The following is a 14,482-nucleotide window of genomic DNA, read 5'->3' as shown; positions in this document are numbered from 1 at the left end:
TATATCACGTGACTTTATACCACGTGACTTCATCTATACCACGTGACTTCATCTATACCACGTGACTTCATCTATACCACGTGACTTCATCTATACCACGTGACTTTATCTATATCACGTGACTTTATCTATACCACGTGACTTTATCTATACCACGTGACTTTATCTATACCACGTGACTTCATCTATACCACGTGACTTCATCTATACCACGTGACTTTATCTATACCACGTGACTTTATCTATACCACGTGACTTTATCTATACCACGTGACTTTATCTATACCACGTGACTTTATCTATACCACGTGATTTCATCTATACCACGTGACTTCATCTATACCACGTGACTTCATCTATACCACGTGACTTCATCTATACCACGTGACTTCATCTATATCACGTGACTTTATCTATACCACGTGACTTCATCTATACCACATGACTTCATCTATATCACGTGACTTTATCTATACCACGTGACTTCATCTATATCACGTGACTTCATCTATACCACGTGACTTCATCTATACCACGTGACTTCATCTATATCACGTGACTTTATCTATACCACATGACTTAATCTATACCACATGACTTCATCTATACCACATGACTTAATCTATACCACGTGACTTAATCTATACCACATGACTTCATCTATACCACATGACTTCATCTAACTTGGGAACCTTCATTCTGATGGAGATATTTCGAAAGTTTCTGAAAGTCTAAGTAAATGGGTTGATTGTGAACCTTAAGTGTGGTCAGGAAGGGTGGTGATGCCCTCTTGTATGGTCAGGATGGTTGGTGTTGCCCGTGTGTGGTCATGGGTGGTGGCCCTCATGTGTGGTCAGGATGGGTGGTGTTGGCCCTCATGTGTGGTCAGGATGGGTGATGTTGGCCCTCATGTGTGGTCAGGATGGGTAGTGTTGTCCTTATGTGTGGTCAGGTTGGGTGGTATTGGCCCTCATGTGTGGTCAGGATGGGTAGTGTTGTCCTTATGTGTGGTCAGGATGAGTGGTGTTGGCCCTCATGTGTGGTCAGGGTGGGTAATGCTGCCCTCATGTGTGGTCAGGATTGGTGGTGTTGGCCCTCATGTGTGGTCAGGATGGGTGGTGTTGGCCCTAATGTGTGGTCATGATGGGTGGTGTTGGCCCTCATGTGTGGTCAGGATGGGTGGTGTTGGCCCTCATGTGTGGTCAGGATGGGTGGTGTTGGCCCTCATGTGTGGTCAGGATGGGTGGTGTTGGCCCTCATGTGTGGTCAGGATGGGTGGTGTTGGCCCTCATGTGTGGTCAGGACGGGTGGTGTTGGCCCCTCATGTGTGGTAAGGATGGTTGGTGTTGCCCTTATGTGTGGTGAAGATGGGTGGTGGTGGCCCTCATGTGTGGTCAGGATGGGTGGTGTTGGCCCCTCACGTGTTTTCAGGATGGGATGGTGTTGCCCTTATGTGTGGTCAAGATGGGTGGTGGTGGCCCTTATGTGTGGTCAGGACGGGTGGTGTTGGCCCCTCACGTGTTTTCAGGATGGGATGGTGTTGCCCTCATGTGTGGTCAGGATGGGTGGTATTGGCCCTCATGTGTGGTCAGGACGGGCGGTGTTGCCCTTATCTGTGGTCAGGGTGGGTGGTGTTGCCCTTATGTGTGGTCAGGATGGGTGATGTTGCCCTCATGTGTGGTCAGGATGGGCGGTGTTGCCCTCATGTGTGGTCAGGATGGGTGGTGTTGCCCTTCTGTGTGGTCAGGATGGATGGTGTTGACCCTCATGTGTGGTCAGGATGGGTATTGCTGCACTCATGTGTGGTCAGGATGGGCGGTGTTGCCCTCATGTGTGGTCAGGATGGGTGGTGTTGGCCCTCATGTGTGGTCAGGACGGGTATTGTTGCCCTCATGTGGTTAGGATGGGCGGTGTTGCCCTCATGTGTGGTCAGGATGGGTGGTGTTGGCCCTCATGTGTGGTCAGGACGGGTATTGCTGCCCTCATGTGGTCAGGATGGGCGGTGTTGCCCTCATGTGTGGTCAGGATGGGTGGTGTTGGCCCTCATGTGTGGTCAGGACGGGTATTGCTGCCCTCATGTGGTCAGGATGGGCGGTGTTGCCCTCATGTGTGGTCAGGATGGGTGGTGTTGGCCCTCATGTGTGGTCAGGACGGGTATTGCTGCCCTCATGTGGTCAGGATGGGCGGTGTTGCCCTCATGTGTGGTCAGGATGGGTGGTGTTGGCCCTCATGTGTGGTCAGGACGGGTATTGCTGCCCTTATGTGGTCAGGATGGGCGGTGTTGCCCTCATGTGTGGTCAGGATGGGTGGTGTTGGCTCTCATGTGTGGTCAGGACGGGTATTGCTGCCCTCATGTGGTCAGGATGGGCGGTGTTGCCCCTCATGTGTGGTCAGGATGGGTGGTGTTGGCCCTCATGTGTGGTCAGGACGGGTATTGCTGCCCTCATGTGGTCAGGATGGGCGGTGTTGCCCTCATGTGTGGTCAGGATGGGCGGTGTTGCCCTCATGTGTGGTCATGATGGGTGGTGTTGGCCCTCATGTGTGGTCAGGATGGGTGGTGTTGGCCCTCATGTGTGGTCAGGATGGGTGGTGTTGGCCCTCATGTGTGGTCAGGATGGGTGGTGCTGCCCTCAAGAATGGACAGGATGGGTACTGTTGTCCTTATGTGTGGTCAGGTTGGGTGGTGTGGTGGAGGCCAGGATGGTGTAGTGGCCCTGGTGGGTGGAGGCCAGGATGGTGCGGTGGCCCTGGTGGGTGGAGGCCAGGATGGTGTGGTGGCCCTGGTGGGCGAAGGCCAGGATAGTGTGGTGGCCCTGGTTGGTGGAGGCTCGGATGGTGTGGTGGCCCTGGTGGGCGAAGGCCAGGATGGTGTGGTGGCCCTGGTGGGTGGAAGCCAGGATGGTGTGGAAGCCCCTGGTAGGTGGAAGCCAGGATGGTGTGGTGGCCCTCGTGGGTGGAGACCTGGATGGTGGTGGTGGCACTGGTGAGTGGCCAGGATGGTGTGGTGGCCCTGTTGAGTGGCCAGGATTGTATGGTGGCCCTGGTAGGTGGAGGCCAGAAACGTGTGGTGGCCCTGGTGGGCGGAGGCCAGGATGGTGTGGTGGCCCTGGTGGGCGGACGCCAGGGTATTATGGTGGCCCTGGTAAGAAGCCAGGATCGTGTGGTGGCCCTGGTGGGCGGAGGCCACGATGGTGTGGTGGCCCTGGTGGGCGGAGGATAGGATGGTGCGGTGGCCCTGGTGGATGGAGGCCTGGATGGTGTGGTGGCCCAGGTGGGTGGAGGCCAGGATGGTGTGGTGGCCCTGGTGGGTGGAGGCCAGGATGGTGTGGTGGCCCTGGTGGGTGGAGGCCAGGATGGTGTGGTGGCCCTGGTGGGTGGAGGCCAGGATGGTGTGGTGGCCCTGGTGGGTGGAGGCCAGGATGGTGTGGTGGCCCTGGTGGGTGGAGACCAGGATGGTGTGGTGGCCCTGGTGGGTGGAGGCCAGGATGGTGTAGTGGCCCTGGTGGGTGGAGGCCAGGATGGTGTGGTGGCCCTGGTGGGTGGAGGCCAGGATGGTGTGGTGGCCCTGGTGAGTGGCCCGAGGGAGTCATGGGGGAGCAAACACAGTTGCAGGTTGCGGGTCCGGCCGTGACGTCAACCGCCCACACGATGCGTGGAGGCGACGCTTGCATGCACGGGCAAGGCATGTCGCCGCCCCAAAATCAATATTGTGATGTTGCTGCCGCAATCTTCGGTCAATACGACGCTAATCCTGTTGGTGGCAAGACTGAAATGAGGTGTGCCTGGGTGAGTAAGTGGGTGGAGACAAATGAGGGGTACGTGGGTGCAGGCTCTGCCCCCACTGAACCAAGGGAGGGGTAGTAGCATTCGCTCAAGTACATGGCAGGTAAGTTGGCCTCAAACACCCATGAGAATCACCATGAGAACCAGAGGACGATCCCTCGGCAGGGGAGAACGCTTGGGGACTGTCCTCCGGCAGGGGAGAACGCTTGGGGACTGTCCTCCAGCAGGGGAGAACGCTTGGGGGCTGTCCTCCAGCAGGGAGAACGCTTGGGGACTGTCCTCCAGCAGGGGAGAACGCTTGGGGACTGTCCTCCGGCAGGGGAGAACGCTTGGGGACTGTCCTCCGGCAGGGGAGAACGCTTGGGGGCTGTCCTCCGGCAGGGGAGAACGCTTGGGGCTGTCCTCCGGCAGGGGAGAACGCTTGGGGACTGTCCTCCGGCAGGGGAGAACGCTTGGGGACTGTCCTCCGGCAGGGGAGAACGCTTGGGGACTGTCCTCCAGCAGGGGAGAACGCTTGGGGACTGTCCTCCGGCAGGGGAGAACGCTTGGGGACTGTCCTCCGGCAGGGGAGAACGCTTGGGGACTGTCCTCCGGCAGGGGAGAACGCTTGGGGACTGTCCTCCGGCAGGGGAGAACGCTTGGGGCTGTCCTCCAGCAGGGGAGAACGCTTGGGGACTGTCCTCCGGCAGGGGAGAACGCTTGGGGACTGTCCTCCGGCAGGGGAGAACGCTTGGGGACTGTCCTCCGGCAGGGGAGAACGCTTGGGGACTGTCCTCCGGCAGGGGAGAACGCTTGGGGACTGTCCTCCGGCTGGGGAGAACGCTTGAGGACTGTCCTCCGGCAGGGGAGAACGCTTGGGGACTGTCCTCCGGCAGGGGAGAACGCTTGGGGACTGTCCTCCGGCAGGGGAGAACGCTTGGGGACTGTCCTCCGGCAGGGGGAGAAACGCTTGGGGACTGTCCTCCAGCAGGGGAGAACGCTTGGGGACTGTCCTATAGCAGGGGAGAACGCTTGGGGACTGTCCTCCAGCAGGGGAGAACGCTTGGGGACTGTCCTCCAGCAGGGGAGAACGCTTGGGGACTGTCCTCCAGCAGGGGAGGACGCTTGGGGACTGTCCTCCGGCAGGGGAGAACGCTTGGGGGCTGTCCTCCGGCAGGGGAGAACGCTTGGGTACTGTCCTCCAGCAGGGGAGAACGCTTGGGGACTGTCCTCCAGGCAGGGGAGAACGCTTGGGGACTGTCCGCCAGCAGGGGAGGGACGCTTGGGGGACTGTCCTCCAGCAGGGGAGGACGCTTTGGGACTGTCCCTCCGGCAGGGGAGAACGCTTGGGGGCTGTCCTCCAGCAGGGGAGAACGCTTGGGGACTGTCCTCCAGCAGGGGGAGAACGCTTGGGGACTGTCCTCCAGCAGGGGAGAACGCTTGGGGACTGTCCTCCGGCAGGGGAGAACGCTTGGGACTGTTCTCCGGCAGGGGAGAACGCTTGGGGACTGTCCTCCGGCAGGGGAGAACGCTTGGGGACTGTCCTCCAGCAGGGGAGAACGCTTGGGGACTGTCCTCCGGCAGGGGAGAACGCTTGGGGACTGTCCTCCGGCAGGGGAGAACGCTTGGGGACTGTCCTCCAGCAGGGGAGAACGCTTGGGGACTGTCCTCCAGCAGGGGAGAACGCTTGGGGACTGTCCTCTAGGATGGGAGAAAGACCGGGGAGTGTCCGCCACAGGAGAACGGTTGGGGACTATCGTCCGGGAGGGGAGGGCTAGGGACTGTCCTCTGGGGAGGGATGAGTAGCTTCCAGGTGGTAGTGAGGGGCGGGAGAAGGCTTCATGCAGGTAGTGAGGGACGGGAGGAGGTAGGGAGGCTTCATGCAGGTGTTGAGGGACGGGAGGAGGTAGGAGGCTTGACATTTGTCATGGGAGGCTTCACGATGGTCGTGAGGAGGGGGAGGAGGAAGAAAGGCTTCACTAAGGTTGTGAGGAGTGGGAGGAGGAAAGAATGCTTCATGCTGGTCGTGAGGAGTGGGAGGAGGAGAGGAAGATTCACGCAAGTCGTGAAAAGTGGATGAAGGGAAGGAGGCTTCATGCTGGTCATGAGTGGGAGTAGGTAGGGAGGTTTCATGCTGGTCATGAGTGGGAGTAGGTAGGGAGGCTTCATGCTGGTCAAGAGGAGTGGTTAGACATAGGAAGGCTTCACGCTGGTCGTGTGGAATTTCAGGAGGGAGGGAGGCTTCACGATGGGCGTGAGGAGTGGGTGCAGGTAGTGAGGCTTCAGGATAGCTGAGAGGCATGGGAGGTAGGGAGGCTTCACGATGGTTGTGAGGAGTGGGAGGAGGTAGGAAGGCTTCATGCTGGTCGTCAGGAGTGGGAGGAGGTAGGGAGGCTTCATGTTGGTCGTCAAGAGTGGGAGGAGGTAGGGAGGCTTCATGCTGGTCGTCAGGAGTGGGAGGAGGTAGGGAGGCTTCATGTTGGTCGTCAAGAGTGGGAGGAGGTAGGGAGGCTTCATGTTGGTCGTCAAGAGTGGGAGGAGGTAGGGAGGCTTCATGCTGGTCGTCAGGAGTGGGAGGAGGTAGGGAGGCTTCATGCTGGTCGTCAGGAGTGGGAGGAGGTAGGAAGGGTTCACCCAGGGAGAGAGGCGGTGGAAGCCCCGAGCCGTATTAGTCGGTTCGAAGAGAGCGAAGGTGAGAGGTGAGAGGGTCCGCATGATGAACGGGGAGAGTGGTAGTAAGAGAGTCCCCACTGTGGGCGGGGAGAGTGGTGGTGAGAGCGTACCCACTGTGGGCGGGGAGAGTGGTGGTGAGAGTGTACCCACTGTGGGCGGGGAGAGTGGCTCTGGTGAGAGTGTACCCACTGTGGGCGGGGAGAGTGGTGGTGAGAGGGTCCCCACTGTGGGCGGGGAGAGTGGTGTTGAGAGTTCCCACTGTGGGCGGGGAGAGTGGTGTTGAGAGTTCCCACTGTGGGCGGGGAGAGTGGTGTTGAGAGTTCCCACTGTGGGCGGGGAGAGTGGTGGTGAGAGGGTCCCCACTGTGGGTGGGGAGTAGTGGTGAGAGGGTCCACACTGTGGGCGGGGAGTGGTGGTGAGAGGGTCCCCACTGTGGGCGGGGAAAGTGGTGGTGAGAGGGTCCCCACTGTGGGCGGGTCCCCACTGTGGGCGGGTCCCCACTGTGGGCGGGTCCCCACTGTGGGCGGGGATATACAATGTTCATCTTATGTTAGCGTATTTCATGACTTGAAGATATGGTCACTATTGTGGTTGTGTCTAAACCACCCGGATTTAACGAACAACCTTTATCCTATATGTCCATTAAATGAATAATACATACATACATACATACGTACATTCATACATACATACATACATACGTGCATTCATACACACATACATATATATATATATGTGAATATAGTGCATATGAACGCGCACTTCCAGATAACGTACAAACCTCCAACAGCCAGGGTCGAACACGGGACCTCTGTGCAACAGGCGGGAGCGCTACCACTACCCCGCTGCTCACCAACGTGAGACGAAGGGTATCTGAGTACTTAGTATTCGAACAGTCATTTCCTTTTTAGGTGCGATCATAGCCTAGCGGTAGCCCTCCCGCCTACTGCGCAGGGGTCCCGGGTTCGATCCTGACTTGAAGGTATGTACGATATAAGAATTACATGGAATGAATTACATGGTTGCGTATTAATGCATTAAACACATGTTTACATGTAAGAAAATGTATACGTAGAACATGTCAGCAAAAACATTGATAAAAACCAAAAGTTGAATCTCAATATTTGTTGATAACCACACGTAAAGTGAAACATGGTAAGTCTGAAGTGCACTTTCGAGTATTATATCATCAGGGGACATTGGTCCAATCAATGCAGTGATAAGTGTTGATTGTAACTTTCTCAAAGATAAATATCACTGCGTAATTCTTCCATCACCAAATACAAATAGAAATCTAATATGAATATTAGTGATGGTCTGCATAAACTGGATACATTTGTCCTAAGTAAAATTTAGGAGTGTTTACGCCGTCAAATACAAGACATGTCAATATATTCATGTAGGCCAGACTGGTAAGACTGTAACGGAGAGGTGTTATTGGCACCGACATTCAGTACGCAGGGATGACCACACAAATGTGATCGTTAGACATTTGTCATGAAAATGATCACCCTGGCCATAGATCTTGATCATCCCGTTATTTTATAGCTCCTCTGCTGATTATGCCACACGTAACATTATTGAATCTGTCTTAAATGCTAATACTATGAACTTTAAATTTTGTTCCCAGGCAATTTCAAAGCCCATCCTAGCTATAACCAGATCATTCTGACAATTGACATAACACGAAAACATGAAAAAAAAAACATTGTTCAAGACACCCAGCTACCCAGGTCAACCCCCGCCACGTGACCCCCCCTTAATCACTCTCCCTTACAACGGTTACGGCCTCACAAAGTAGACAGTGCTTGGTCTATAAAGATTGGTGTTTGATGGAGGGAATCAAGTGTGATGTTGGCATTTAAATAACTTTGTTGAGAACTGACACCTGATGAAGTGGATTGTCTCCACAAAACACGTCGAGCCACATGTATAGAAAAATTACATGTTAAATAAAATTGAACTCTACTGAAGTGCGATTTCACCTTCATGCCATCATCATGGGTGGCAAATGAGAGTTGGGGTGAGAGTATCACTAAATTTTAGGGAGAATAAAAAGATGTTTTGGAAGGAGGTAAATAAAGTGCGTAAGACAAAGGAACAAATGGGAACATCAGTGGAGACAAGTGGGGAAGTAATAACAGGTGGTGATGAAATGAAAAGGAGATGCAATGTTTTGAAGGTTTGTTGAATGTGTTTGATGACAGAGTGGCAGATATAGGGTGTTATGGTCGGGGTGGTGTGCGAAGTGAGAGGGTCAGAGAAATTGTTTTGGTTAAGAGAGGAGTAGTGAAAGCTGTGCGGAAGATGAAATCCAGCAAAGCGGCGGGTCTGAATGGTATTGCAGTAGTATCTATCAAGAAAAGGGGTGACTGTATTGTAGATTGGTTGGTAAAGGCTATTCAGTGTATGTATGGATCATGGTGAAGTGCCTGGGGATTGGCGGAATGCATGTATAGTGCCACTGTGCAAAGGCAATGGTGATAAAGGTGAGTGTTCATGAATAACTACAGAGGCAAAATTTGTTGAGTATTCCTGGGAAATCATATGGGAAGATACTGATTGAGAAGGTCAAGGCATGTACAGAGCATCAGATTGGGGAAAAGCAATGTGGTATCAGAAGTGGTAGAGGGTGTGTGGATCAGGTGTTTGCTCTGAAGAATGTATGTGAGAAATACTTAGAAAAACAGATGGGTTTGCATGTAGCATTTATGGATCTGGAGAAGGCATATGATAGAGTTGACAGAGATGCTTCGTGGAGGAAGATGTTAAGAGTATATGATGTGGGAGGTAAGTTGCTGGAAGCAGTGAAAAGATTTTACCAAGGATGTAAGGCATGTGTACGAGTGAGAAGAAAGGAGAGTAATTGGTTCCCAGTGAATGTCGGTTGGCGGCAGGGGTGTGTGTCCCCACGGTTGTTTAATTTGTTTATGAATGTGGTGGTCAGGAAGGTAAATGCAAGTTTTGGAGAGAGCGGGGAGTATGCAGTCAGTTGGGATGAGAGGGCCGGGGAACTGTGTCAGTTGTTGTTCGCCGATGATACAGCGCTGGTAGCTGACTCGAGTGAAAATCTGCAGAAGCTGTTGACTGACTTCAAGTGTGTGAAAGAAGAAAACTGAGAGTAAATGTAAATAACAGCAAGGTTATTAGGTTCAGTAAGGTTGAGGGACAAGTTAATTGGGATGTAAGTTTGAATGGGAAAAAATTGGAGGACGTGAAGTGTTTTACATATCTGGGAGTGGACTTAGCAGTGAATGGAACCATGGAAGAGGAAGTGAGTCAAAGGGTGGGGGAGGGGGCGAAGATTCTGGGAGCGATGAAGAATGTGTGGAAGGAAAGAATATTGTCTCGGAGAGCAGAAATGGGTATGTTTGAAGGAATAGTAGTTCCAACAATGTTATATGGTTGCGAGGCATGGGCTATAGATAGGTTTGTACAGAGGAGGGTGGATGTGATGGAAATGAAATGTATGAGGACAATATACGGTGTGTGTGTGTAGGTGTGTGTGTGTACCTACCTACCTACACACACACACACACACACACACACACACATATATATATATATATATATATATATATATATATATATATATATATATATATATATATATATATATATATATATATATATATATATATATTTCTCTCTTGTGTGTCCCCTGATGATGTGATTATTACACGAAAGTGCACTTGGGAACTTATCGTGTTTCATTTTTCTCGTGGATTCTTAGGAGTATATATATATATATATATATATATATATATATATATATATATATATATATATATATATATATATATATATATATATATATTTGCCGATAACTACGTGGTTGTGTGTGTGTGTGTGTGTGTGTGTGTGTGTGTGTGTGTGTGTGTGTCCCGGTTTTACTACCTCTACAGCTCAACCTACAATATCATTACTACACATCCCTATCTTCAACCGGAAGAAAACAATACATTAATCTCCTCGTTATATTTACATGTAAACTGCTGGTGATGTGTGGTGTCGCGGATGACGGTAGACCACTGGATCTTAATCCTGAGGTCCAGCGTTGAGGACACTGGCATATGAGGCTGCTTCATGCTTCCCCAGACACTATGTCTGCTTCATGCTTCCCCACACACTATGTCTGCTTCATGCTTCCCCAGACACTATGTCTGCTTCATGCTTTCCCAGACACTATGCTTCATGCTTTCCCCAGACACTATGTCTGCTTCATGCTTCCCCAGACACTATGTCTGCTTCATGCTTCCCCACACACTATGTCTGCTTCATGCTTCCCCAGACACTATGTCTGCTTCATGCTTCCCCAGACACTATGTCTGCTTCATGCTTCCCCAGACACTATGTCTGCTTCATGCTTCCCCACACACTATGTCTGCTTCATGCTTCCCCACACACTATGTCTGCTTCATGCTTCCCCAGACACTATGTCTGCTTCATGCTTCCCCAGACACTATGTCTGCTTCATGCTTTCCCAGACACTATGCTTCATGCTTTCCCCAGACACTATGTCTGCTTCATGCTTCCCCAGACACTATGCTTCATGCTTCCCCAGACACTATGTCTGCTTCATGCTTCCCAGACACTATGCTTCATGCTTCCCCAGACACTATGTCTGCTTCATGCTTCCCCAGACACTATGTCTGCTTCATGCTTCCCCACACACTATGTCTGCTTCATGCTTCCCCAGACACTATGTCTGCTTCATGCTTCCCCAGACACTATGTCTGCTTCATGCTTCCCCAGACACTATGTCTGCTTCTTGCTTCCCCAGACACTATGTCTGCTTCATGCTTCCCCAGACACTATGTCTGCTTCATGCTTCCCCACACACTATGTCTGCTTCATGCTTCCCCACACACTATGTCTGCTTCATGCTTCCCCAGACACTATGTCTGCTTCATGCTTCCCCACACACTATGTCTGCTTCATGCTTCCCCAGACAGTGTGTCTGCTTCACAACTTTCTCCTCACATTAAGTTCTGAGTTGGATTCTTCATCCTCGCTCGTCTCAACCTCGCCTTTACATTCATGTCCGTGTCGATAAACTTTTACCTCTGATGTTCCTCAAACCATTTTTGTTGTCATGCTTCATCATGATGATGATGACAATCATGATGACGATGATGACAATGATGATGATGACAATGATGATAATGAGAGACAGTATACATGGTCATGGTCCAGCTGGGGCAGCTTTGATCATCACTCTAGCCAGTTATTCAATGGTTTGCTTGCTTTCCACGTTGCCTGCTGGCGGGCAATGTACTGCAATATTATCTGTATTGAAACGCGTGCTCGACCAAGGAACGCGAACACTAATAATGTTGTTGTCGACGTCAATACCACATATAAATATGTCTTCCTGGTTAACAGTATTAGGATCACATTGGATTAAGCGCAAAAGCCCGTCGCGATCCCTGCAGCCTACGTCGGTGGCCAAGGTGTACACACCATTGATAATGTTTTCGACATTAATTTATAGATATCTGTACAGCTGTCTGTCAAACACTATTATTAACATGATACGTAGGACACTTTCAGTGTACGATTGACTTTCTTATACTTTATAAGGTTTTCCATCTTCTAATAATAAGAAACAAAAGATCGTTCTCAATAACTCACTTTCACTGGTTGTTGGTAATGTTTACAAAGTGAAAAAAAAGTTATTTTGAATTTCTATTTGAGCTGACTTCCCGAAGCAATATCACCAAACACTGCCAAATATGTGATAATAATTCGTGTCTCAATATATACCCACAGTCAGGTGGTTTCTGCAGACTATAACCACTGGTTTTTATAGGAGAGTTGTGAACCCATGCAGAGATACTGCATAAGTACACGAGTTCAATGATGGGCAGTTAAGATCAACCATAGTTTCATACATTGTTCAAACCTTAGGCCACAACAGTCCTATGATGATGAGGTCTTGTTTCACAAGGACTCGTACTACCGTCTTAAATGTTAGTCCTCACTTACATAAACCCGAAGGTCTCTCTCCAACAACAGTCCGACCTTGTACTATAAACTTTTCCTACAAGTTCAATTGAGTAATGAAAACAGTCATTACTAAGGGAATGGTCGGCATGTTGATAATATTCCCTTTTCTCAAAACTGGAAAGATAACCTCAAGGTTTAACATTTCATAACAGTTATACGCACATAAACAAAACTTGCGAGCTGTCCGCTACCTGGTACCCTGCCTCATGGCACATATGTTATCACTTGTCACTTCCCCGAACTGACCTCAAGTTCTACAGAGATTGACCCTTACCTACAAGGTCTTTAGTGTTAATGTTACCTGCAGTTGGTGGTTCACTGCCCGCTGGTGTTAATGCCACGAAAAAATGTTACCTTGTTATGTGCAAAGCAAGGCTATCTTGATTACAGTGAAAAATGGTTAGGTATTCTCTTTATCACACTTCCTTTACGTATGTCAGTTTCACTGTCTCTCATTCGCTGTCTAGCAACCTTTCTCACTCGTTAAACACTAAGACAAAAAATTCATGTACGCAAGTCACGTGCCACTGCTTGCACAAGCAGTTAGTAACAAGGGCCTGATTCAATCTTGAATGGATATTCTATTTAACAAAAGGAAACCTAACAGAAGAAATGGTGTCTAACAAGTCGATACTAACCCCCCCCCCCCAAAGAAAAATGAATAATATTGACACTATGGCGTAATTTATATGACGTAAAAAGTGGTCAATGTGGCATTAACGTGTATATGGTTGGTGGTCAGTATGCCGTTGCTGGTGACATTAGAGAAGTGAAGGTCATTATGTTACATTCACTTACTTCTCACTTTAGCTCTTGTTTGTAGTTCCATTACTTTTCTTCACTTCTGCTTCACATATATTAATGATATCCAGTATACATGTCAACAACTTCCATCAACCCAAAATGTGATAGTTGTGATATTACGTATATACTTGAAATGAAATGCAACGTATGGTAAGTAACCATCACACACGAGCTCTTCACAAGTTGTTATAGTAACATTACTAGCATAAATTATGCTCTATATAAACACTACGTCCAAAATTTTACTAAATTAATTGGTGTTCCCGTAACTGTAGAAGAAAAGTTGTTACGCGTAATATATAGTTGACAAAATTTATAAAACAACAATGTCAAGTTGTATATATATATAAAAAAAACACCACCACTCTACATTACGTTAATAAAAGTACTTAAAGAAACGACATAAGGTTGCCACATCCACTTACCCGATATGGTGTACGATTGCCTGGTGTTGCCTCCACAAAATACCAGCGATGGTTTCCTGCACACATCTATACAATATCCTCTCTTTTGGGTGTTAATCCTGTACGGAATTAATAATTTCCAAAATGGTTCAATGTCGGAATGAAATGGCACACAAATTCTATCGTCTGAGTACAGACCACTACCTCTCACGAACAAGGTCCAGCGCGCACTGACTCAGGGGACGGAGGTTTGGCTGGCTGGCTGGCTGGCTCAGGGGTAAGGTTGCCGAGAAATGGAGTTCAGAATGGCATGTGTGGCAACTCGACCCCCCCGAGATGCCACTTGCAACCTAGTTTTTCCAGGTGATTTAAGCAATTAGGGTCATAACCAGCCTAATATGGCCAGGAACTGACATGGAGTTTATGATGATGAGATACTGTTCATTGACTCACATCATAAAGGTATGTGTCATTACTGGGTGCACAGCGAGACGCCACCAACGTGCACTGCAGAAAACGTACCCATGACTTACATAATGGTGAATAGTTAAGCACCAAAACCAATTTTATGTAATATCAATGAAATTGCAACTGACATCCAATATGGTCATGGTAAAAATAGACAAAATATATAAGGGATAATGCAAAAAAGGAATAGGAGAGAGAGAGGTAAGTGACAAAAAAAGAAATGAAAAAGAGCAGACAAAAGCAAAACTATATATGGAAAATAAGATTATAATATGGAAAATAAGATTATAATATGGGAAATAAGATTATAATATGGAAAATAAGATTATAATATTGGAAATAAGATCATGATATGGAAAATA

At 49.5% G+C, this 14,482-nt stretch overlaps 1 protein-coding gene across 2 annotated transcripts in view; it reads right to left on the bottom strand.

Moving 5' to 3' along the window:
* LOC139758437 (uncharacterized) overlaps positions 1-13,900 on the bottom strand; it is a 247,495-nt gene extending 233,595 nt beyond the window's left edge. Inside the window, exon 1 of one of the 2 annotated variants that reach the window (XM_071679843.1) lies at positions 13,674-13,900. The gene's annotated coding sequence lies outside the window, so the exon portion shown is untranslated. The remainder of the gene's footprint in view (positions 1-13,673) is intronic. The other variant, XM_071679842.1, reaches the window with a different exon arrangement.
* Positions 13,901-14,482: the final 582 nt, after the last annotated feature.

This window comes from Panulirus ornatus, chromosome 30 (genome assembly GCF_036320965.1).
Source record: "Panulirus ornatus isolate Po-2019 chromosome 30, ASM3632096v1, whole genome shotgun sequence".
Taxonomy (NCBI): Eukaryota; Metazoa; Arthropoda; class Malacostraca; order Decapoda; family Palinuridae; genus Panulirus; species Panulirus ornatus.
Note: the sequence above shows the minus strand (reverse complement) of the source record. Positions and strands in the feature narration are given on the sequence as shown.